At 37.0% G+C, this 27,122-nt stretch overlaps 1 pseudogene; it reads right to left on the reverse strand.

Annotated features, from left to right (window-relative positions):
* LOC102480961 (obg-like ATPase 1) overlaps positions 1-27,122 on the reverse strand; it is an 84,888-nt pseudogene that overhangs the window by 42,192 nt on the left and 15,574 nt on the right.

Raw genomic sequence — 27,122 nt, forward strand, 5'->3', positions numbered from 1 at the left:
GAGACTGTAACAGACAATACAATGAAAAGTGTTAGTAGAGTGACTAATGTAAAGGAAAGTCTCAGTATTTTGCTTTAAACTAGATAATTATTCATTTATACTGATTATTTCAATCTATTTTCACGTAGAACTAGCTTGTGATAGTAGCAATTGCATATTCCAGCTGTCTATTTCTCTCTCTCTCTCTCTGTGTTTTCACCTCCATGTGAGGGTTGTGTGTGTGTGTGCGAGTGTGTGGTGTGTGGTGCATGCATACACGTATGGGTGTGTATTTGTTTTCCTTTGGCTCTACCTTTGTTGACATTTGCTGCTAGAGGAAAAACATGAACTGACCAAAGCTTCAGGAGAAATCTGATGAATGAGGAAATTTTAAAAACAAAAATCAGAGTGTTCATGAGTTATCTCATTGGTTCTCATTATTGCATTTGGTTACTCATGTTTCAGTAGGATAAGAGATTGTTTAGAGATTTATTACACTTTTATTTATGACCCCCCACCTTGGGTGGTTCTGAGAGGTTAAGGAAAAAAATGCAAATAGCAGTCTGTGTTCCCCAAACGTGGAAGAGGAAAAATGAGCTAATATATGTATAAAGTATTTAGAATAAGCTCGGTTTATGGGACTAGCAGTTGGCATAATGGCTATGTCGCTTGACTCCCATGTTGTTGACCACAGTTCTAGTCCACAACCCAGTGGCTTAAGCTCATGCTGGCATGTCCAAGATCCCGAGAGGAGAATGGAGGAGAGGGGATTGCAGTGTGGCCATCCCACCTGGGGGGTGATTTCTCACTTTCTGTCTCTCTGTCTCTCTCTGTCATTCTGATGAGCACACACACACTATAGCAAAAACCTCTCCCTCCCCTCAAGAAAAAGAATAAATTTAGTTTTCTTAGGGCACAATCATTTCAATTCCAATTACAAAGGAATGAGATATTTTCATATAACAGCTGTTTTTAAAATTATAGATCACTGTTGACTATAGCTTTAAATCTAAAGTTACGGATCTTTACTATATTCCTCATTTCAGGAATAAAGTGATATATCTCTATTTGACCTTTGACTAGCCTGTATAAAGAGAAAATGTTGCAAATCTTTAGCTCTGAGGAGAGTAGTAAGTAGACTCCTGGAATGCTAATGCCACATGATCTATAAACCACTATCTCTTTCCATCTCATAATGTCGTAATTCTTTCCATTTGACAGTCATTTGATGAAAAATGGAAATACAACTTCGTGAAATCAGGAATTTATTCAATCGTTATTCTTAATGGGAAGGAGGGAATTTTTGGAGAATAAATTATTCCTCCCTAGTAGATTCCTCAGATCATAAACCCTTACCCCAACCCTCCTCCATTGGCGATAAAGCACTGAGGACATTTGCCATTGCACAGAGACAGTGACAGGGGATGTACTACAGGCGAGGAGGGAGAGTTACAGATATATTTAATGGAAAGATGAGAGACGAGACACTGACAGAGTGAAAATTTGTGCAGAATGTGGAGTCAGAACACCAAGAGAAAATGCTGTGGAAATTGAAGTAATATAAATCTTAAGACCAGCAGCTAGAATGACACCTGGAGTGTTGCTTTCCTCCACACTCCAGAGCCCAAAAAGACAAGAACTAAAACTATCAAAAGACAAATACAAAGAATCTCTATGAAACTTGGAGTTGCTACCTTGAAAAGGAAAAATGATAACAACTTACAGCATTTCCCCTCTATAGAACAAAGTGACAGTAGGCTGTGTGCCCATGACTGAAAGAAATGGACTATTGATCTAGTTTTGTGAGCCATCTAAACAAGGGGATTAGATCACCACACAAATGATTGTGAGGAGGGCTTGCCTGGAGACCCAACCAGTAGTTTAGATATTGGGTACTGGAACAGTACGATGAACAAAATGATGACTGTGGACAGAGAAAGAGAAGAAAGGAAAGAATGTATAATTTCCAAGACAGGCTATTAATGTATATCTTATATGAAGCCAAAAAGCCTGCTTTCTGTTAAACTGACTATAAAAAGCATGCACATTGCTAAATTCTCTGACTTCAAGGTACAAACTATTGCATCAGCTTCCTGTGCCTAGTTCATACATATGATTTAACACACAGCAGAAGATTAATTTCTGGGGACAATTCAGAATGAATTTCATTTCTTGGCAGAAAATGAACTCTAAGCCAGAAAGCACTAGAAACCTGATATTGGTGTCTGTTTAGAGTCAGCTCATGGAATTGGTATTGCATAATGCACATTTTCAGCGGAAGGTTTACTTATTTCCAGCTCGGCTGTTTATTTCTCAGCCCTGTTTCTGCACAACCACTCTGAGTTAGAAAATCTTCATACAGTGCTTCATCAGTCATTTGGATTCCTGCCAAGTACACCCATTACCTTAAAGTAAGCAAAAATAACACATCAGACATGACAAATTCAAACTAGCTGAAAGAGCTCCTACAATAGTTCAATTAACCCATGGATATTTACATCAGGTATGCACTTTTGTCGGATGAGGTATATAAACAATACTGTTTGACAAAAGGAGTCATTTAAAACAGATCAACGCAGAGTAAATTTGCAGACAGGCATTGATTATTTTTCTTTACTGTTGAGAAGTCACAATACTTTCCCATTAATTTTAAGTGTTATAGTATTATATATGTTGTTTTTAGTAAAAGGGATATAATTTTTTTTAATTTGTTTCATTAAAGTCCTAATGGAATGCATTCATCCTCTTGAAAATTAAAAGTCTGTAGCAGGCTAGTAACTCCATTTATGCAATAAATATTGTACTTTAATATATGTATCATACATGTAAGCTCTCACCCGTCATAATCATCTTCTCTTGGGTTTATGAAATTCTAGGAACCCTTTTTAATTTTTTTGTCTGTTCATTTTTTTGTTTCCCATAAGGCACATGCACTTGCAAGAGAAACACAGAAAGGAAGAGAAGGAAAGCGGGAAATCACCCCTCTCCTAAGGGAAATGGCCATGCTGCAATCCCATCTCCATTTTCTTCTCGGGGGTTTGGGCATGCACACACACACACACAGCATGTTTTCAAAGCTACCGCATCCGGGACTTGAACAATGAAGTCAACCAGGTGGGATCTAGCCCCCTTAACTCCCACTCCATTGCTGGCCTAAGAATTTTAGCTTTTTTAACACAAGCATCCATGTAAACAAATCAATTCACACACAATATTACTGCCAAGCATTTGACAATACATATGTTAGTTGGTTGCCATGTTACCATGCCCAGTGGGAAAGCTTAGAAATCACTTGAAAACCAAACCTCTTTATCTCCTTCGATGACTACGCTATTAGAATTAAATGATTGTACAATGCATTTCAACAAGGCATGGAGGCACCGTAGCCTCTGCGGTCACACTTCTCCAAAGGAATGTGCTTCCCAAGACACCAGGAAGGTTTGTGCTCATCTCTATGATAAATATTCTCTTCTAAAGTACATTAAAGACACCAGGACAGTCTCCTGGCTTTTGCACTTACTCTAATTCAAGAGACATGAATTAGAATTCGTGAATTAGAAGTCACAGAGAGCGTCCATCGCTGGTTAGGGTCAGTACGACATCCCTTTCCCAGTTTCCACACTCTTCCATAACATGCTGCCACTTCCCAAACTGTACCATGTTTTGCATTGACTGCATCTCAGGATGACTGCTTCCTAACAGCATTCTGGGCCAGAGACAGCCCGACTGACTTCACAAGGAACACAAATGTGTTTCTGCTGAGAAACATTCCAGGTTCTATCATCATTTTTGTAAGCCACAAGCTGTATCATTTTGCTTAGCTTTGTTTCTTTTTTCCTCCCCCCTCCCTTTCTTTTGCACTGGTCATTCTCATCCCTTTCCTTAGTTCATTTGACTCCCTCTATGCTTCTCCCTCTCATTCATTCATTTTAAAGTGAACTCAGAGGCATATTTATGAAGCTTTCAGAACTGAGAGCCTATATGTTTTTGTTACCAAATATTTTGGAGCCTAAATGGCTCTTCATTTTATTTTTTTAATGGCTATATGTATGAGTACATACATGTTGAATATAGTTACAGTTCTAATTAATTCTCCAATTTCTTGATGCCAAGATAAAGAAACTTTACCAAGTATGTCGTGCTATATTAATTCACAGACCATGTGCCAGAGGGAACACAAGAGCTCTGTGTTAAGTTGGAGGGTCTCAAGTTCTTACTGCTTGGTAGGAAGTGTGAGGTAATCAGACTCTATTCTTACTGACAAGGTTGACATTTGGAAGCTAATTAAGAAACAATCAAACAGAATTAACTTTTATAGGCGTAGCATAAGGGCCTGAAATTTCAGTGACTCACAATATCCCTCTTGCCATTCTTCACTCCACAATAAGTTCCACTGGTAAGAGTCCCTTCTCAGACCCAGGCTTTGAGGCTTGTTCAATTTCCTCTTGACAGAAAAAGTACTGGGGCAAGAACTTCATGCCTCATGTTTGCTTTGTCGTTGACATGTATGTTTTAGAGTTTCTTGATGAGTAGACTGAGCTTCCTATTTACAGTGAAGGTTTGGAAGGATTCTCTTTTGACCCATTTAGAAGAAGTCTCATTAATAATAACTTTTGTGTTCCTTTGAAACAAATTCCGCCATGATTCTTGTACTTTGCTGTGAGAGTTTGATTAAAGCTATTTGTTCTTCCCTCAGGAGAAGCAGCACACATGCATACATATGACATGCTTTGTTACAATTTGGTGATTTTCTGAAGAATATTTCAGCCCTTAGAACATAAAGCTTTGATTAAGACTTCAGGCTTCCACATAATGACAACATAGTCCCCTTGTGAGACGAAAATTCATAGCTGTATATATAGGCTGATGCCATTTTCTTTGAAATTTAGCTTGAAGCCCTAGGTCTAAGCGAGTCTATTTTGTCTTTTTTGTTTTTAGAGGCTTTTGCCTTAAGGCAAGTGTGCTCACTGGGGGAAGAGAGAGAGAGACAGAGACAGTGAGAGAGAACATGAGACATCAACCCCAGGAGGGGAGGACCACATCACAATCCCATCTCCTCCATTCTCTTTCCTGGATCTTGGGCATGCATACACACATTCCCAGCATGAGTTTTACTGCTGGACCGGACCCTGGAAAGAGTAGTTTGAAACAATTCAGAAGATGAAATTCAGAATTCAGAAGATTGAGTTCAGAATCCTGTATTACAAGTTCTATATATTCTCAAACTTACATACATAGATGTCAGCTCTGTTGAGATATCCAGTTTCTCATTAGTATCTAAGGAATCCATGAATACTTGGACTAAAGATAATCTATTACCACACAGCATTTATCTAAAGCCTGTCTATGATTCTGTGTCTACCACAAACACTAGGACGTTAAAACTTTTGTAAATAAGGTTCTAGATTTAACTTTGTTTCTGCCTGCGAGAGGCCCCATCTGACTTGATACTTGAAAAATATGACTGAGGTAAAGATTGCCTTCCCTCTGCTGTGGTTTCTGGTGAGCCAATAAACAGAGGTGAGTATTGGTAGCACCGGACACAATAATCTAGTTGGCTGCATGGATGTATGAGGTCTCAGTTAGACATTGAAGCTAAAAGTTATGGTAGCTTCCTGAGTCCTACACAAGAATTATAGAATAAAGGGAACCAGCAGTTAGCATAATGGCTATGTCGCTGGACTCCCACGTAGTCGACCGCGGTTCGTGTCCTGGACCCGGTGGCTTAAAACTCACGCCAGGCGCGTGTGCGTGCGTGCCCAAGATCCCGAGAGGAGAAAGGAGGAGAAGGGATTGTGGCGTGACCATCCCCCCTGGGGGGTGATTTCTTGCTTTCTGTCTCTATGTCTCTCTCTGTCTGTCTGGTGAGCGCACGCGCCCTACAGTGAAAATCTCTCAAAAAAAAAAATTAAAAAAAAAAAAAGAATTATAGAATAAAGAAGTTGAAACCAACAACAACAACAACAAAGGCATCTACTACAATTGCAGACACCTGTAGTTTTTTCTATGACTTTGTAAGCATCCAACTCTGAATTAACTTCCTTTTTGATGAAAGTACTTGGAGTGGTTTCCATGTTCTATTTTCTGAAGTGAACCCTGACAGAAGATTTTAAAGTTTATCTGGCTATTTATTTATCTGTCGATCCAACTACTTACTACTCAGGTCTCTAATTCTGTCAGTATGTCCTGCTTTCCTGAGTGGCTCTAATGTTCACAGAGCTGCACAAGCTACAGACACTCAGGGCCCACTTGTACTCTTCCATGTTATCGCCATCTCTGTCTCCGGGTGAACTCAATAATACAAGTCTACATCACATATTCCCTCATTTTCATGACAAAATGTAGCACTGACTTCATTCTAGCCATTTTTTTTTCCTTATATTATTGCCACAAGTTGGCTGTCAGGGATTCCCAAAGATAACAATTTTTTAATAAAAAAGAGAAAAGTATATATATGAAATAGAAAATATTCCAGAGTAGCCTTCTTTATTTGACTGCCCTGAATAGGACCATGTGCTCTCCAAAAGGAAGGGATATGAAGATTGGTTTAAATTAAACTAGTCAGCTCTTTATCAAAGATGGACCAGCGAAAGGCCAATGAGACCAGCCAGTGGTGTGCTGGTTAACATAGCTGGATCCCACCTGGTCAACTGCACAGTTTGAGTCCAGACCCAGTGACTTGAAAAAAATGCCAGGTGTGTGTGTGCACGTGTGTGTCAAAGTCCTAAGAGGAAAATGGAAAAGGGATGATGGCGTGTCTCTTACTCATGAGGTGTATACATTCACACTTTCCTTCTCTCTCTGTCTCTCTATGTGACCACATATGCCCTATAACAAAATAAAAAGAATCATGGAATTGGGAGTAATTTTCAAAACAATGGGCAAATATTTTTAACTTCTTCATTTAGTTCACTTATATCACACCAATGAATAATAACTTTTGTGTTCCTTTGAAACAAATTCACACCTATAAAATGAAAATTCCATTACTTTTTTATTTTAATTTTATTTGCAATTTATTTATGTTGAATTTATTCTCACTCCCCATATAGTTTTGTTTCTTTTGTTTCTCCTGAGGTAACATTTCCTCTGTGCAACCACCTCTTCCAGTTTAGTAGCAATTTATTTATTTTCAGTGAGGATTATCAACGTGGCAGAATGTTTCTAACTAGTCAGGTAATGGAATTCAGAATCTTACACACACACACACACACACACACACACACACTCACACACATGTTTTTTTTTTTGTTGTTTGTTTTTTTTCTGTGGGGGGCATGAACTCACCTGGCAAAAACTCAGCATTGTCTCTGGACCACTGACCCAGCATCCGGACACCCACCAGCTTCACCACTGTGCTGTTGAAATGGCACATACTGCTTTTTTAAAGTCACATTTTTAGATACTTAATGACTTTTCAGATATGCATGACCTTGATGACTTGAACAATTTCTTGTGTGTTCCTAAGTGACTATGAATATTTGAACCTTTTGATTGGAATAATTTTGTGGGATATTCTGGATCAAGTAAACAGTGAACCATTTTCACAAGTAACATTAGGCTGCTCTGGAAAATGCTGGTTTACTTTTGAAAATTCTGTCAATTTCTACATATTTCCTTATGGATCAAGTCCAATATCTTAGCATAGCTATCCCTTGCCTACTTTTTATTTCACATATAATTAGTTAATCTAACAGTGACATTAATTAAAATACTTAACACTTTATTGGGTTTTACTGTACATGTCAGAGAGCATGCTAATTACTGCATGCTCATCATCACATTTAATCCTGTACATATTTTTTTTAGACAGCATCTCACCAGTTGATATCCTCCTTAGTAGCTAGCAATGAGGCACACAGCACTTCACCAGTGTTTTAGGGTGGGCACCAATCAAATCTAAGCTTCCCAGGAGCCCTGGTCTGCTGAGTAAGCAGGACCTATTGTCATGAATTATGTTAGTGAACTTCCTTTCTTTTCTTTTCTTTTTTTTTTTTTTTCCACTTTTTTACGGGACATGTATACTCACCAGAGAGAGAGAGAAAGTAAAATATCACTTCTCAGGGATGATAATCACACACCACAATCCTTTCTCCTCCAGTCCCTTCTCAGGATTTTGGACATGCATGCACACATGCATTGTGTTTATCTTTTCTCTTTCTCTCAAGCCATTGGGTCCAGCACTCAAAACACATAGTCAGCCACACAAGATTCAGCCACCCTAATCACCACATTCCCTCACTGGCCAGCCTGCAAAATGTTTTTATGTATCACAGTTAAGTGAGGAAACGGACTGGGTGACATGAGGATGTTTGATCAAAGTCGCAAAGATAAATAGTGCAGCCAAACATCCGGGCTTTCCACTATCCTCCACTAATCCAAAACTATTTGTTTTTCAATGAAGTATCTTAAAATTTAAGAAAGAGGGAACCAGTAGTTAGCGTAATGTCTATGTCGCTGGACTCCCACGTAGTCGACCGCGGTTCGTGTCCCGGACCCGGTGGCTTAAAACTCACGCCGGGCGCGTGCACGTGCGTGCCCAAGATCCAGAGAGGAGAATGGAGGAGAAGGGATTGCGGCATGACCATCCCCCCTGGGGGGTGAGTTCTCGCTTTCTGTCTCTATGTCTCTCTCTGTCTGTCTGGCGAGTGCACGTACCCTGCAGTGAAAATCTCTTGTTTTCTTAAAAGAAAACAATCTGGCTTATTCCTTTTTATTTTATATAAGAAAATAATTTCACAAATGCAATTTCTCTAGTAAATAACCTAATACACTAGTCCAAGTAAAGTATGATTGTCTTAGATTGTGAAGATATTAGAGGAGATGGATACAAATGTTTATATTTGAAAAATGTTTAAAAATAAGGCTAAATAAAGAAAATAGCCAACTTGAAGATTAGGGAAAAAATTCAAACTGCATATCTGATAAAGAGCTGGCATCCAATATTTACAAAGAACTCTAACAACCAAATAGCAGAAAATCAAATGACCCAATTAGAAGTGAGGAAACGAACTGAACAGACGTTTCTCTGAGGAAGACATAAAAATGGTCAACAAATGTATGAGAGATGCTCAACATCACAAATCATAAAGAAAATGTAAACTAAAATCACTATGAGATGTTTTCCCACACCCGTTAGAATTGGGATTGTCTGAAAGATAAGACACAACTAGTGTTAGTGTGTGGAGAAGTAAATTCTGGTACACTGTTTTCAGGAATGTAAACTAGTATAGCTATTATGTAAAATAGGATGGAACCTCCAGAAAAGTCAAGATAGTGCCATAGTATTATCTACCAATTACTTTTCTGGGTCTATACCCAAAGCAGATTAAATTGCCATTTTGTAAAGTTAAGATATCTGTACTGTCATGTCTATTGCAGTTATTCACAATAGGTAAGGCATGGAATGACCAAATGTCCATCAATGAATGAAGAGATGAAAATGGAATGTTAATTCAGTCTTTAAAAAAAGAGATCCCACTCTTTACTTTACTATGGATGGATCCAGAGGGCAAAGCAAAGTGAAATAAGCCAGGGAAGTAAAAAATCTCATTTATATGTGCAAAAATAACAATAAATGGGCTCTGAAACAGTGGTTTACATAGGGTGGGGGAAGGGAGGAATTGGAAAGACATAAAAAATACAAAATACAGATATGTAAGATGAACAAATAGTGAACACAGAAGGCCTAAATTAATAAATTATAATAAGAATATATGTTAAATAAGTAGATTTCAACTCCTTTTGTCAAAAAAAGTAACTGTTTGGGGCAGCAGATGGTATGGTCATTAAGGCTGCTAGACTACCATATGGCAGACCATGGTTTTAGTCCTGGATCTGTCATCTTGCTTTCTCTCTCTCTCTCTGTCTCTCTCTGGTGAGTGTACATGCCCTATAGCAAATTCAGTAATAATAATAATAATTAAAAAATTAAACAAATATATTTTTAAAAAGTAACTGTGAGTTAGATATATTAATCTGCTTCAAAATTGAAACTCTTTTATTACATACACGCACACACACTATATATATACACACACACATGCATTCCATATGTAATGTTGTAGGCCTCAAATATACACAATAAAGTTTATTTTTTTAAAAGGTTAAATAAGGTTGGGACCAGTAGTTAGCATAATGACTATATTGCTGTACTCCTATGTAGTCGATAGTGGTTCGAGTCCCAGAATCAGTGGCTTAAACTCATGCCAAGTGCGTGTACGTGCATGCCCAAGATTCCAAGAGGAGAATGGAGGAAAAGAGATTGCGGTGTGGCCATACCCCAGGAGGTGATTTCTCGCTTTCTAATCTCTCTATCTCTCTCTGTCTTTCTGGCAAGTGCACATGCCCTATATAAAAATAAAAAATAAAAAAAAAAAATTTACCTCTCAAAAAAAAAAAAGTTAAGTAAAGCCATCTTTAAGGCAAGCAAATCCCACATGACTGATCACATGGTTCGAGTCTTAGACTCAGCAGTGGGAGAAACATGGCAAGTGTGTGTGCATGCCCAAAATCCTGAGAGGAGGCAGAGATGGAGGAGGAGAAATTGTGACATGACCATGGCCCATAAGGGGCACTTTCTCCTCTCCCTCTCTTTGTCTCTCTGTCTCTTTCTGGTAAATGTGCATGCCCTGGATTAAAATAGAACAATAAAAACTGAAAATATTCTTATTTACTAGACTTGTACAAAAATAAAAGAGACAACACAGTATAGTTGTTAGCACTATGCTATTCCTAATAAGTATGTAACGTATAACTGTAAAATTGTCATTACAATTTGAAGCTGGCAAAGAATGCATTATTATATTCACAAAGCCAAAATACTAATTCTATAGATGAAAACATTCTAATAATTTCATATGATTACTTTGTACTTACTGGTGTTTTCAAACTCTACAGAAACTTGTTTCTGAAAAATGTAAACATCCATAGAAGTCATTATGATAGCCATAAATCTATTCTTTTTGCTGTTGTTAGTATTAATTCTTATAACAATAGAACACCAGTCACCCTTCACATAATTATAAACAACATTTCCTTCCTAAGTAATTTTCTTGAATGCAAGTCAGATAAAATTTCGAGTTTATCTCAGAATATTCTCTGATAATCTAGTAATATAGATATCTAATTATTTCTTTTCTGGCTGTTTGCAGTCACACTTGAATGCTCTTTTCCTAGAAGTTGGTATTTTTCTTTACTTTCCTAAACAAGATGAAAAGAACAGAAGGAGCTTCTCTCAGAGGTGGTTATATTCATGATTTTCAATTCCAGCATCTTGAGTATTCCCAGACCAGAAGGTACTGTGACACTTGTCCAGCTTTGATTATGTCAAGCTAAGTTCCCAAATTGATCGTGTCTCCTTATTTGTAAAATCATTATTCTCTTAGGGGAACAAACTTCTCAAGCAATAAAGAAGAAAATATACATATCACATTTCATTTAATTTCTTCAGTAACACATTAAATCTTGTTTACAAATATTATTATTTTTGCTTATATTGCCCAGTGTCAACTTAGAAAAGCATGGGCACCCATAATCGCACCTTCTGGCAAATTGAATTGCAGTTGCAATAGACTAATAAATTTTCAATGTATTAGAATTATGACACTGCTTTCTTTTAGAGATAATAACCCATCTTTTCTCTTAGCAAATTTAAGATCCATTCAAAGGGAACAGCTACTACATATTTAAGTCACTACACCTGTGTGCATAAAATTACAATTATTCTGTCTGCTGTTACCGCTGTGAATAACAAAATCCTTTTTGCCCTCCAGACAGTGGTGGTCTTCTACTAGCTTCTCTGAATGTGACAGACTAACTTGTTTATGTGTAAGCAGGGTCATATTTCTGGCCCTTCACTGCTCTTGGTCATTCACGTTGTTAAATTTACACACACACACAAACACGAGTCTTCAAAGTGTTCATGCGAAATGCATATTACGGAAACACTCTGTGCGGATTTCAAAAATATTTTGCTCAATATAAACTTGACTTGTATTTTACTTTCATTTTTACACAAACCTTTTGAAGTCTTCTTGTATATTTAAAGTTTGAAGTGGCCCCACAGATCACACATGATAGTATTCTTGGGAGAGAGAAAAAATGGAGAGTGGGATGAAGGAACATGTATTGGGCTCTTCTATAGTATCTGTGCTGTTTTATCTCTTTTTAAATTATCTGAGCCTGGAGGGTGGTATGGAGGGAAAATTCAATAGTCAGTGAGGCAGAGGCACAAAGGAAGGGGGCCAACTCAGAGGTCTGTGACTACGGCAGCCTCCCATGTGCCCATAATCCAGGCTGCCCAAGGCTGAGAGTGGATCAAGGCACCACCCGTCTGTGGTGGTGTGTCTCCCTTTTGCTCTTTCTCTCTCCCTCTCTTTCTCATTTCTAGAATGAATAAATACGAATTTTTAAAAATTATCTGAATAAATGCTAAATTTTCCCTTGAGGGATAGGGCATTTTTTTAAATAATTTTTCATGTATTTTACTATTTCAGAATCATAACTAGACAATATGATGAAATCCTGTATTATTATTGATTTTCATGGTTGAGCAGAAAGTTCTCATCAATTAGTACTGATTTATTATTTTAGTCGCTTTTTAAGATATCCCCTTCAAAGGAGTATAAGAGATATAAGTAAACAACTAGAATTACATTTATTTTTCCGTAGGAGAGCTCGTTTTTACCTGTAGGCAACATCGATCATTTAAAAGTCCTCCCTATTTTTACCGACAGCTCTCTCTTATATAAGGCTCCCCTTTGTTAGACTCAATCTTATTTGTAGATTTATATAATTAACATCTTATGTCATTTTTTACAGAGACTTGTGATATCACATACACACTCATGGTATTGGAAAGTGCCAGGTCACATGCGTAATTTGCCGCTTGCTGATGATACGACACTGTCTCAGTATCCAAATTCTTCTTTCCTTATTTGTTCCAGTTACAATACTGGGATAAACACGCCTGCCTTTGATAACGCCTAGGGATTTCTAAGAATGAACTGAGTTCACGTGGATGAAGATTTCTTGTGCATTTTAAAGTGCTATAGAATAACAGTATTTTTAAAGACAGTGGTCACACTTTCTTGCTTTTATTATCTCCTCACTTTTGTTTTACCTCCGAAGGAAAAAAAAAAATCAGTTTCATTAACCATTCAACATAAAAGCGGCTTTAATATCCTCTTACCATCCTAATCTTTCTCCCCTGAATATGCTGAGCAAAGGGTTTCCTGATACTACTTAAAATAAAAACTCAAACAACTCAGGAATAGAAAATAAAGCAACACAGTATATGACTAACTTTACAACTGTGATAATCACTCATGAAAGGGCAAATAAAGTTATAGCTCCTTTTTCAATTACAAAGAATAAGATATATTCTAAACGTACCAAAAGGGGTTTTAGTCCTGAATTAAAGTAAAAAATAGTCAAAGATTATAATCAGGGAGCCTCAAATATTTATAAAATTTTACTTTTAGGATAAAGTCAAAATTCAAAGTGTGACAATAAGTGTAAATCAATCAGCAAAGAGGAGTTTAGTTGAGAATCCTGGCTTGGAGTGAAACCCAGGTTCAAATAATCCCTCATGTTCTAAGAAGTCTCCACCTTTGCTTTATCCTTTATTAGAATATTGAGAAATAGTGTAACAATTACATGAGATTTTTGAGGGGGGAAAGTATAAAATCCAGAGCCTTTCAATTAAGCAGTAGATAATTAATGTCACTATTATACTTTGATTCACACAAAGATAAATTTCAAAGTTGTATAACTCATAGATATTCTCATATTGATGCCAATTAATTGATTCTGTATCTTTCCATTGAGAAAGGATGAATACTTTCTTTCTTCACCCCTTAAAAATTAGTTTTTTTAACACCTTTAATGTTCTTTAATTTTACTTTAAATAGTTGTAAAACTGTGCTTCAAGATTGCTAGGACTTCTTATCTAAAATAATTTTGACACTCCATAACAATCATCCCTTATCAAGTTTCTAAGCTACATATGAATTAGAGGGAAATTTCACATTAAATTGGATATTTTAAAACTTAAGCAAGAGGGACCACGCCCTCCTGAGTATGAGCTGGTCCCACATGGCAGACTCACAGTTCTAGCCCAGATCCAGGTGGCTTGGTAACACGCTGGGTGAGTGTGTGAGCATGCCTAAGACTCCACCAGGAGGGGTAAATAAGGGATTGTGCTAGAGCCAGAGCTCGAGGGCAGGTGATTTCTCACTTTCTCTCTCTCTCTCTGCCCAATGTCTAAATACTAACATATGTTTTAAATGTAAGCAAGGATTTTTGGCTACAGTTGTAATAATACAGCTATGATATTTTACCTAGTGAAGTTTGGAGAGCATATTGTTTCTCTAAATAATTTCCATGATAGATTTTCTCCTTTAATCTTTTGAAGTATGGTCTGTCTGCAATGGTAGTAAAACTCAAATAAGAAGGACCAGCAATTAGCATAATGGCTATATCACTGGACTCCCATGTAGTTGATAACACTTTAAGTCCCAGACCTGGTGGTTTAAACCCATGCCCGGCGTGTGTGCATGTGTGCCCAAGATCCCGAGAGGAGAACGGAGGAGAAGGGATTGCGGCATGGCCATCCCCCCAGGGGGTGATTTCTCACTTTCTGTCTCTCTGTTTCTCTCTGCCTTTTTGGAGAGCACATATACCCTATAGCAAAAACCATTCCAAAAAAAAAAAATCAAATAAGATAATTCCACTAGCAACAATCAGTTTTATACCCCAGTATGTATGTAAACAATACTCTTCTGTATTGTGTCTTTGATTAATTTAAGCATTTCTAGAGTCATTTTTTTATTATTATTTGTCTTTTGCTATTCATTCCAATCTCCTCTTGAGGACAGGTCAAATATTATCAAGCACTTTTACAAAAATGGGCACTTGAGTCCTATATAATGATAGGAGTTCCTTGCTCTATAAAAATCTGAATTGTCTAATAGGCTTAGAATGATAACTCGTGGAAGATTACTCTGTATAATAAAACCTGCTATTATGCGATGCACGTCAGTAAGTTTTCAAAGTAATTGGGCCTGGATCCTCATCTTGCACAAGCCATTCCTTTTACAGACTTCATAGATTTCTTAATGTAAAATAAAAAAGAATGGGGCTAGACTAGCATTTCCCACACTTCACCTATTTGCATGCCTATCCCTGGAACTGCTGAGACAATCATAAATTGTTATTTCATTACTTAATATTTTACTTAACTCACTTTTTCACTGCATGTATCTTCTCATGTCCTATCATACATGGAAAACCAGTATTACTTTTTATTACTAGAAGACAATCATAAAATAGTAATTAAAATAAACTGGATGGTCTGGCTCAGATAGACCCATTCTGTTGTTTGATCTCTCTGAGGGGAAAAAGGATTTTAGCCCCTGTAAAAGCGGTGTCAAAGCCAACTTGAATCAACTGATCAATTTTCTAAACATAATCCAAATTCTCAAAAGGGACTTAAAGGGAAATCACTTCTTCCTTGGGATTTCTTTGATACTGTGTCTGCCAAGGGCAGGCAACTCACCTGGCTCAATGATTTCTCCTGTCTGCTCTCTCTAGCGGCCAAAGCTCCTGGAAGTTTTCATTGCAAAGACATTTTAGGTGTTGTAATTGTCATGATTTGGTTAAATGTCTTGAGTTTTTACTATGTGCCATGTGATGATCAAAGAACTCCGTTATATTTTGTTTGTTTAATCCTCATGAAGAGTTTAAGAGACAGATGCTGCAATAGCACTAGTTACACTGTTACCACAGTAATCTGTATTATAAAGAATGGAAGGCAATCTAAAATTGCAATTTATTGAGGGAGAGAAAGAGGAGAAATATTGAGACAGTAATAGAAAACACAAACTAAGATAAAGAAAATGAGTTTAAATGCAATTTGCAGAGAAAAATTATAAATTTATTTAACAACAAGGACATTTCTCAGGGTTTTTTCAATGATGTTAAAATTAAGATTTTACATTTTTAAAGGAAATGTAAAAGGCAAGACCATCATTATATCTCTAGAATCTGGAGGAATGTACTACACAATGAAAGAGAGCAGGTGGACAGAAAGGAAAGAAAGAACCAACCATCTAAAAACAACATCGAACAAAGACTAAGTGCTAAAGAAAAAGAAACATAGTGTGAACTCTACATGTGATATCAGAATCTTCAGGGCCTAAAATCAGTTAGGGCGACATCTGGACTGTGGAAAGGATGCTCAGACCTTTGATAATCTGTTTGCCAAGACGCTAAATCTTTCCCACAAGCACTGGGTCTGCCAAGCTAATGGGAGTTCTTTCATCAGTGATACAAAAGGAGAATTTTAGATAGTGCTGAAAGTATGCACAAATCAGCAATCTACAAGGATCTTTCACTTTATATTACAAGTCCACTATTGTCTTCTATTGAGCTAAATTATACTTTGGATATATACATTGTGGGAGAATTGTGAACATGAGCTTGAGATGGGCTGATTTAATTTGGAATAAGAACGCTGTAACAACAATGGAAATAGGGTTTCTGGATCTTAGCCAAACACTAAAACAAATGGATGGCAATTTACTTTTCATTATGTTTTGGCTTCACTTTTATTGACATGACTATAGATATGGATCTCGGTGAATACACTAACCACAATTCAGTGCAAGGCTATTTGATCCAAGAGTAAGAGTTAAAATACAGATGAGCTTTGGAATCCTAACACTGCTTTTTTGAGAGGTTTTTGCTCTAGGGTGTGTGTGTTCACCAGAAAGACAGAGAGAGACAGAGAGATAGAAAGCGAGAAATCACCCCCCAGAGGGGATGGCCACACCGCAATCCCTTCTCCTCCATTCTCCTCTTGAGATCTTGGGCATGCACGCACACGCACCCGGAGTGAGTTTAAGCCACTGGGTCTGGGACTCGAACTACGGTTGACTATAGGAGTCCAGAGATATAGCCATTACGCCAACTGTTGGTCCCAACCTTGGGAATCTTTTAGTGTTAGAACAATACAAGATGAAAGTATTTGCAAGTCGGTGTTTTGAGTAAAGAGGCCAACTATGAGATTCCTTCATCTCTGAACCATGATACATTAGATCCAAGAATAAAGACTCCCCTCTTACTTTCATTAACTTGGGTTTCTTGCTACTTTTTACTAATTATTACGACTTTAAAATGAATAAACAATTTTTATGTTTTATACTTGTCTAATGTCAAAAATCTTGAATTTAGACAAAAGCTTGGGGATAGTAAATTATATCTCCTGTAAACCAAAAAGGACACATAAAATTAAATAATTAAATACTACTATACGTGGGACCAACACTTAATGTAATGGCTATGTTGCTGGGCTTCCATGTAGTCGAACACGGTTTGAGTCCCAGACCCAGCAGCTTAAACTCACGCCAGGCACGTGTGCATGTGTGCCCAAGATCCTGAGAGGAGAATGGAGAAGGGATTGTGGTATGGCCATCCCCCCTGGGGAGTGATTTCTCATTTTCTCTTTGTATCACTCTGTCTTTCTGGCAAGCACACACGCTCTATAGTAAAAACCACTCCAAAAGAAGAAGAAGAAGAAGAAGAAGAAGAAGAAGAAGAAGAAGAAGAAGAAGAAGAAGAAGAAGAAGAAGGAGAAGAAAACTGCTATACATTATTTATAAATACCCTAAAATTACTCCTTTTTTAAATTTTTATTTATTTATTTATTTATTTTTATTTTCTACATTAATTCACTATACACCATCACAACACACAAATGAATTTTCCATCCAAAATACACTGTGCATTGGTTCAATCAAGCACATCAACATACATGTTCTCAGCAAATAATTTTCCAATTCTTACATCCTGCATACCTTGCCCTTTGTCTTGTCATTCTTACATCTTGCATACCTTGCCCTTTGTCTTGTCATCCCTGATTCCCCATCCCCCACCCTCTGCTATGTCCCATCTTCCTCCTCCATTGTCCCTGGCATCCTAGTGTGTTGTGATGATGCTCAGGGAATGAGTGTTAGGTAATATAATATAATAAAAAAAAATTACTCCTTTTTTTCACAGTCTACTTTTTGTTGTTGCTGTTGTTGGAGAGGATTTTGCTATAGGGCACATGCACTCACCAGACCGGGAGAGACATAGAAACTGAAAGCAAGAAATCACCCCCCAGGGGGGATGGTCACGCCACAATCCCTTCTCCTCCATTCTCCTCCTGGGATCTTGGGCACGCACGCACATGCGCCCGGCGTGAGTTTGAAGCCACTGGGTCCGGGACGCAAACCACGGTCAACTACGTAGGAGTCCAGTGACATAGCCATTATGCTAACTACTGGTTCCCCCCAGTAGTTATTTTTTATTTCTTTTTTAAACATGCATCTAATGACACTGTTTACTTGGCTTTATAAGCCACAACAGAAACAAAACATTAGAAGAGATAGTTTTGCAAGAAACTGGCAATTAGAGAAGTTGTGAGACATATCAGTTGGAAAGTCAGAAGAGGCAATAGAAGAGGGACCAGCAGTTAGGGTAATGGCTATGTCACTGGACTCCCATGTAGTCGACCATGGTTAGAGTCCCAGATCTGGTGCCTTAAACTCATGCCGGGCGTGTGTGCGTGTGTGCCCAAAATCCTGAAAGGAGAATGGAGGAGAAGGGATTGCGGCGTGGCTACCCGCCCTGGGGGGTGATTTCTCGCTTTCTGTGTCTCTGTCTGTCTCTGTCTGTCTCCTCCCCCCCTATAAAAAAAAACCCTTAAACAAAAAAAAAAAAAAAAAAGACAATAGAAGAGAAATACTGTCAAAAGCGGAAACTAGGTGTCAGAGCATGATATTCTGGGGCATTTAGTGAACAGATTTTTTTTTTTTAAGCTTTGTTAAAATCAGAGGATAGCTCAGTTTCTAATTAATCAAAGCAAAGTTTTATGACAGCAAGAGTCCAGTAGTTTTATATTCCCTTGAACACTTGCTAACATCATATGAACTCACATTTAGGCAGTCCTCACACTCAGATATGAAGACAGTATTTTACAAAAACTTCGGAAGACATGGCGCACCCATTTTAAGGGTGGACGTTGGAACAGACACAAGATTTTGCCTGGAAATAAAATAACATCTCAAAGAGATAGGGTCGTATGTTCTGATGGCTTTTTCTGGAACAGAATTAATGGTTAATATTTAAAAGAAATAACGGTTTTCTTATCTTATCTGAGTCGGTCTGTGTGCAGTTTCCTTTCTGTTTTGTAGTAATAACCTGGCCTATGATTCTTCCCGAACCCATGTTCGGATTGTGCCATGTGTGTACATTCCTTGGCAGAGTCCTGCGATATAGAGTTAGGTCCCAGCATGGACCAGAGAGCTTGCTTGAGTGTGGGATTTCAGGCCACAGCTTGAACCACCTCCTGAGTCAGGCCCTTGATAGTATTTTATTGAGCTCTCTGGTGGGCTTGTATGCACATTAACATCAGAGACGCACTGTTCTGACAAGGGCCTACAGGTTTTGTGGCAACTAAATTAAAAGTCACTGCTTAGGGGCCAGCAGGTGGGTTAGTGGTTAAGGAGCTGGACTCTTCCCATGGCAAACTACAGCTTGAATCTGGAACCGGAGGCTTGAAAATCATGCCAGGTGCATGTGCATGCATGTCCAAAATCTTGATGGAGAATGGAGGAGAAATGATTGTGGCATGGCCATCCCCTCAGTGGGGAGGGAATTTTCTCACTTTCACTTTCTCTGTCTCTCTTCATAAAGCACAAACACCCTAGGACAAAATAAAACAAAACAAAAATAATAAAATAAAATCACTATTTAGCTTAGCATTTTCCTAAGAGCTTAATTGTGTTAGGCATCTTTAAGAACATCAGGACTACTGAACAGCAAGTGTTTTTTTGTTTTTTGCTTTTTTTTTTTATTACATAACTTTGTAAGAGTTATCATCCTGTTTTAAAAATGCAGTAGGAAAAAAAATAATATTCACAGCGACTGTGATAAGCCTCATGAATAAATATTTAAAGTTAAATTACACACATTGCACTTCTTTAAGATGGTTGAAATGTTTGTTTCAAAATAGTTCTATTTTAAGTCATCCTGTCTTCAAAATGCAGTAGGAAAAAAAAACAATATTCACAGCGACTGTGATAAGCCTCATGAATAAATATTTAAAGTTAAATTACACACATTGCACTTCTTTAAGATGGTTGAAATGTTTGTTTCAAAATAGTTCTATTTTAAGTGATTAATATAATTACCTTTAATACAAATTATATTGCAATTTGTCTTTTGATTTGACAATTAAAGAAGGTGATAGTTTATGTTACTATTATAGTTTCTGAGCATCCAAAAGAAAAGAGAAAGAAGAAATGCTCTATTTGCTTGCTCTTCCAATACCTAGCTAGCAAGTTATGCTTTATATATGACACCAATCACTACTGAAGACATATTGAAGAAAATAAAGCAAAAGGAATGAAAAAAGGATATTAGAATTGAATTATTGATAAATCTAGTTTTAGGATTCTCAAAGAGCTGGATTAGTGACTTAAATTAGCTGAACTTTGTGAGCATAGTCATGTATGACTTAATGATGAATATGAGTCTCTAGGAAAAGTGTCAGGTGATTTCTGTGTTGTCTAACTATCATAAAGTGTACTTATACAAACCCACATAGTGTAGCCCACTACATAGGCTATAAGACATAAGCTTATGGGACCCCTGTTGTAGATGTAGTTTATTGCTGACAAAAACAGAGGTGTATAGCATATGATTACACTTTCTGCTGACAAGTGGTTCAAACACTAGAAGTATGTGACGCATGCATTCGTGTATCTATATTTTATGTCGGTATCTACACACAACAATAATTTTTGCACCATAAAAAGCTGCTGTCAGAGAGGAAATCAAAACATTATCAGACAAGTATATATTAACTTTTACAAGTTTGATTTAAGTATTGTGGTTTAAATTTCTCCACCATTTCTTCAAGGTTTCCTGAATGCATACAATCGACTAATCAACATGTCTGAATTGGGTATTCACTCTAAGCTGAGTTGTACTGGATCCCTTACAACTAGACAAAGTTTAAAAGACAAGCAGTCTTATTTTAATGTTATTTCCTGCCAGGCTCTCTAGAACCTATTTTCATTACTGAAGGCAGGGTAAGTTTATTTACCAATAACATTATTTTAATTGCATTTCAAGTTCTAGCTTACTAGAATGTTACCATGCAAAGAAATTAAACCCTTCACAGTATCATTGAAGACTTAATGATATTTCAATAACAGCCATTGAATTCTTGTTCATGGACAAGTTTAACAACTAATAGAGAAAAATACAAAAGTAAATAAAGGACAGAATGTATGCTAATCTTATGGCCAGCAAATGCTTATTATATACAACTATTATATAAACTGTAAACACATATTACATTTTATTACACCATTGGACCTAAGTCGTATCAAGAACATCAGCATATAAAACCCTCAGTAGTATACTATATACTATTTTAAGTTCTTAGACTCTCAATTAGATAGCTTTTTTGCAATTAAGTTCCACGATTGGTTAAATTGTAATTATTAAATTGCACTTCTCATTAAGAGTGTACTAATTTCCGATGAGATGTAGTTTAGATTTGGTTTCGCTTGATAAGATTTAATTCAAAAACACTGATTGGTAATTAAAGACATTGCGCTCTGTATGGAGCAGAACAGTGCAGCTGAGGGCTGTCAGCCTTCTTCCACTTCCCAATCTCCCTTCCCTCTCCTTCCAGGGAATTGTTCTATCTAAAACAGATCCACACAAAAACGTTTATCCATTTTGTTAAAAAAAAAAATTAGACCATAATACAAGAATATAAACACATGGGACAACTTTCATACCATGCCTAAAATATAGTGATAATCCCTTACTTTTTCCTGTATTAATATTTACCTTTGTTCTTACTGCCCCATAGTGATTCTGAGCATGAGGTGCCCAAGTATTTGAAAGACATTATTTGGAAGAATAAAGACATTAAATCTATTTCAGCATTGACTGATTTTAACTTTACAACCTTCCCATCCTTTAAATGGTGGCTGGGGAAAGAAAGTTCAAGCGAGTTTATAACTGTAACTAAAGTGGTTTTAGCTGGTACCACAGTCATTCTCTGAATCATAGTTTCAGTGTTCAAGAGTGCACTTAAATGCCTAAAGTGGCTCATGCCATGAATGGTCTAAAGAGTGGTTCTACATAACAAATAACAATTATCTGAACAGCAAATAAATAGCTATTGTTGTTAAATGAAATCACATTAATATCTTTGAAATATACATTCCCTAACCACATTTACCAATCGTAAGAAACTCATGTATTTGTAAAACTTGATACTAGACAAGAATGTTATTTTGGAAGCAAACTACATATTTTCCTCATGTCTACTTAATATGAAATACCCAGTATTATACATATAAAAAATGCTAATTACTTTACATATTGAAGCATCTCCTTCAGGTTTTCACTCAAAAGTTAAACCAGGGTCTTCCCTGGTTATCATATTAAAAATTGCAATATCGTCTATGCCAACACTCCTTAGCGCTTCTCCATTGTATAGTGTGTGTGTGTGTGTGTTGTTTTCTGTTTATCCTCTATGCCTAGAATGTAGACTAAGTATCACTGTTTTCCACTGCTATATTGCTTTAGAGAAGAAGAAATGCACAGAATTTACTAAATGCTCAATAAATAACTGTCAAACTGATACATCTTAAAACTATGCTGAAAAGTGATCTTCATCATGGATGATTCTATTTGAGATGATATAATTCTCTTCACTATTGTTATTTTTAGAACAGAGTTTATTAAGATGTTTCCACATTTAGAAATTTTCCATGGTCAAATATTAACGACATATTCACAGTTGCTGTAGTAGACAATTATTTACGACAAAGAAATGTGCTCTCAGGAAAACAAACAAATATAGGTGTTTATAATATCCCTTATCTTCATTAGTAGTTATGAGGAACACTACAGAGTTAATCATGGTTGCTCTAAGATAAAATCACCATTATATGTATTTATACACACACACACACACACACACACACACACACAGAGTAAATCCATGAGTTCCAGTTCAGAACTGACAACAAATAAACTGTGTCCTACAGTAGAGCAAGGAATAGTAAGAGCAACCTACAAGTAGTTTATTAACAGTCAGACGTATTAGGAAGGGAAACATGGAGGTATGAGGAGGTCTAACTTTTGGGTTACATTACAGTAGTCACCATAACAAAAATCACAAACATGGAAGGTTAAGTGCCAATGATAATTATATAAAGGGGATAACTTTCTGCAATTGAAGAAAGAACCAACCATTTAAGAGTTAACAATTTATGGGTGTATGTGTGTGGGTAGAGAGAGAAATAGAGACAGGAAGAGAAAGGGACAGAGAAATTTAACACATAGTCAGTTGGTTATACTTTAGTAAAAGTTCTCCATTTCAAATAGAAAGATATCTCTAAAAGTAATCTAGTCAGGACATATGAAAGTTTATCTTTAAATTTATAAAAATTAGGCCATTTTCAGACTTACTTGAACGACACGAATTTGCTAAAAATAATACATCCAAACCTACTGCGTTCTGTGTAAAACATCCTGTGACATAGGAATTTTTTGTCCAACTAACTTTATTTTTAAAAGACATCAAACAAACAAGGATCGGAAAGTATACCGTTCACAGAGCCAGCATGTGGCATAGTGGTTGAGGTGCCTGACTCCCACATGGTCGACAGTTCAAGTCCCATAACTCAGCTGGAAACTCAGGCTGGGTACATGTGTGTGTGTCTAAAACCCTGAGAGGAAAATGTGGGAGAAAGAAATGAGGTGTGGTCATCTCCCCCTGGGGACGGTGATTTCTCACTTTTTGCTTCTCTGTATCTCCAGCGAGCACACATGCCCATAGCCAAAAAAAAAATCATTAAAAAAAAAGAAAAGAAAAAAAAAAGTATGCCCTTGAGAGGGAGATTTTTGCTATAGGATGTGTGTGCTTGCCAGAGGGACAGAAAGAGACAAACAGAATGTAAGAAATCACCTCCAGTGGGGTTTGCATGCCCCAATCCGTTTTCCTCCACTCTCCTCTTGGGATTTTGGGGTTAAAGCTTCACAAAACATGATCCTCTGGGGGATAAGCCATTAACTAAGCCACAGCTCCATCTGAATCTAAACATGTATCATAAATATAGAAACATTATAGTGCGAAAATGTTGGTCAGCATTAAGAGCACTTAAACAGGGGTTTTAAAGATATTGTTGATATCCTAACACAGTATGATAGTAAACAATGCATACGGGAACGTGTAAGTAATATTAGAATCTACCTGTTTGAATGTATCCTTTATACTGCTGGCAGGGACACCAAATAAATAGGTTTCATTAAATTCTTAAACTGAGAAAATGAAAATAATGTGGAAAATATTGATACTTGAAGAGTTTTAATAAATGTAAAGGTAAGCAGTATAAAAGAAAATTGGAATGCTATTAACTTCCAAAGTGGTAGGGATGGGAGTATCAAGACAAATCAAGAGAGTTAGTAGCCCATATCTGTAAAAAGTTTTGCCATATCATTTTTGCACCTCAACACACCTAGTAAGATCTGCTCAAATGTGTTCACTAAGACTGAGGAAAGGCCAAATGAGTATAAAGTGAAGAAGTCAAGAAGGAAGTCCTCACCAGAATCTGACATGCTGACATGTTGATTTTGCACTATCAGTTGCTAGAACTTTGAGTAAATAAATTTGTTCTGTTAGCTTGCTGTGACAACCTGGGCTAAGCCTCCTTATTTATGTAACAATAGGCATATGCAGAAGTAGGAATGTCTTTTTCAGCTCTAGAGTTCATTCATCAGACTTATTAGAGGATTATGATTTTTTAAATTATTTTATTAAATTAAATTAATTTATTTATTCTAATTTGATCAGAGAAGAACATAGTAAGAGAGAGAGAGAAAGGGAGAAAGTGAGGAAGCAAGCTACCAGGTCCAGGACTGGAACCACAGTTGGCCATGTGGGAGTCCTCTGCCCTTAACCACCACACCACCTGCTGGCCCCTATGATGGGGTATTATGAGAGATTACTAAATGCTAGGATACTTTGAATAACTTGGGAATAAATCAGTGATTAAAGCCAAGACTTTTTTTGGGGGGATATATTTTTGCTATAAGACTCATGTGCTCACCTGAAAGACAGAGAGAGACAGAGACAGAAAGCAAGAAATCCCCTCTCTTCTCCTCCATTCTCTTGGGATCTTGAGCACGCATATACACGCCCCCGGCGTGAGTTTAAGCCACCAGGTCCAGGATTTGAACCGTAGTTGATTACATGGGAGTCCAGTGACATAGCCATTACACTAATTACTGATGCCGAAAACTAAGACCTTTTTGGAGATACATATTTAATGATTATAATCAGAGACTAAATGATATCCTATTACATTCTAGTATGAATTTAAATCATGTTTGGTGCTGCTATTGCTATTCATATTCAGTCGTGTGTGTGTGTGTGCAAGGGCTCTAGTCTCTTTCCTCTTCTGATAATCACATCAGTACTAGGAGTTCGGGGCCTGACCTCATGACCTGTTTTAACCTTAGTTACTTCAGGAAAGGCCTGATCTCCAGACGTGTCCGCACTGTGTACCAGAGCTTCACTGTATGAAGTATGCAGTTGCACAGTCATTCAGGTCATAATATGGAATGACCCATATGTTTGCAAGGATAATATGTAAGTGACTCATATTAGTTCTAACATAACTAAACAAATCAAGCTTTTCAATTAGAGCCATCATTTTATTTTAAATATATTTCTTGCCTAGAGGAGATAAAAGGGTGGAAAGTGAATCTTAATGTGGAAACGGGGCAAGAATTTAGGAAATGTGATCATAATAAGAGCAACAGGGCTAGACGGTGCCACAGTGGTAACCATGATGCTATACCAAGGCTGATCCACGTTGGAAGGGGCTGGGTTTGTTCTTCAGAGACTTCCCTGTGTACACCATGCATGCATGTTCCCATGATCCAGGGCAGGTTGAGGCTAGGGTTCAATTTAGGCCTCAAGGGTCTGTTTGGCATACTCTCTTTCTCTCTCTCTCTCTCTCTTTCTCTCTTTCTCTGTTCCTCTTGCTTATGGAATAAATACATAAATATGTAAACTTGAAAAATATAATAACAAAGGCATGGCTTGGTCAAGAGAAAATTGTGCTTGACTATTATATTGGCATTCTTTGTACACTATAAACAGTTGGCTTTCTTTATCCGTGGGTTCCAAATCTCTGAATGAGACCAACCACAGATCAAAAATATAGAAAAAAGTTTAAAATATAAAGAATAAAAAAAGTATTTCATAACATTTACATAGTTTTTGATATTATAAGTTATCTGGGCGTGATCTGAAGTGTCTGGGAGGCTATGTGCAGATTATATGCGAATTCTACACAATTTTGTGTAAGAGACTTGAATATTCACAGATTTTGTGCCCACAGGGACTGCACGTGTGGATCCTAAGGGACTACTGCATGCTCGAAAAAGAAAAATAGAGACTACAATCCTTTAAACTTTTTAAGATCCTAGAACCAATTTTCATAGCTAAACATAAAGAAACATTTATAGTAACTGTAAAATTGAAGTTGACTGAATTGTCATAGGCAAGAAAGTAGCTTAAAGATGAGGAACAAAGATGAAAAGCACTGCACAAGTCTGATTCAGCATTTTAATGAATTATTTAGATGCTAGAGTAAACCGAGAACAGGCAAAACACACAAAAAAGAAACCATTGAAAAAAATCGAAATGTTAATAGGAGTTTCATAGAAGTATAAACAAATGAAAATAATAAGTTTAACCCAAAGATGGCATGTATTTTATTTATCAAAACCCTGATCCAAAGACTAGAACCCAGGATATGCCTTTTGTGTTTGATGAAAATGTACACAATTCTAGTATCAATGTGAATTTAGTGTTCAACACTCTCCTCTCTACAGCCTTATTAAATTGTAGCAAGGGGAAATATGAATTAAAATAAGAAAAGTGATTTTACATAATAACATATTCTGAATAGATGTGTCAAATGGGCTAGTGTAAGATTTGGGATATAGGCAATGCATTCATCAAGTGTGGGAAATGCATGCAATTGTAAAAGTGT

This window comes from Tupaia chinensis, unplaced genomic scaffold, assembly GCF_000334495.1.
Source record: "Tupaia chinensis unplaced genomic scaffold, TupChi_1.0 Scaffold143648_1, whole genome shotgun sequence".
Taxonomy (NCBI): Eukaryota; Metazoa; Chordata; class Mammalia; order Scandentia; family Tupaiidae; genus Tupaia; species Tupaia belangeri.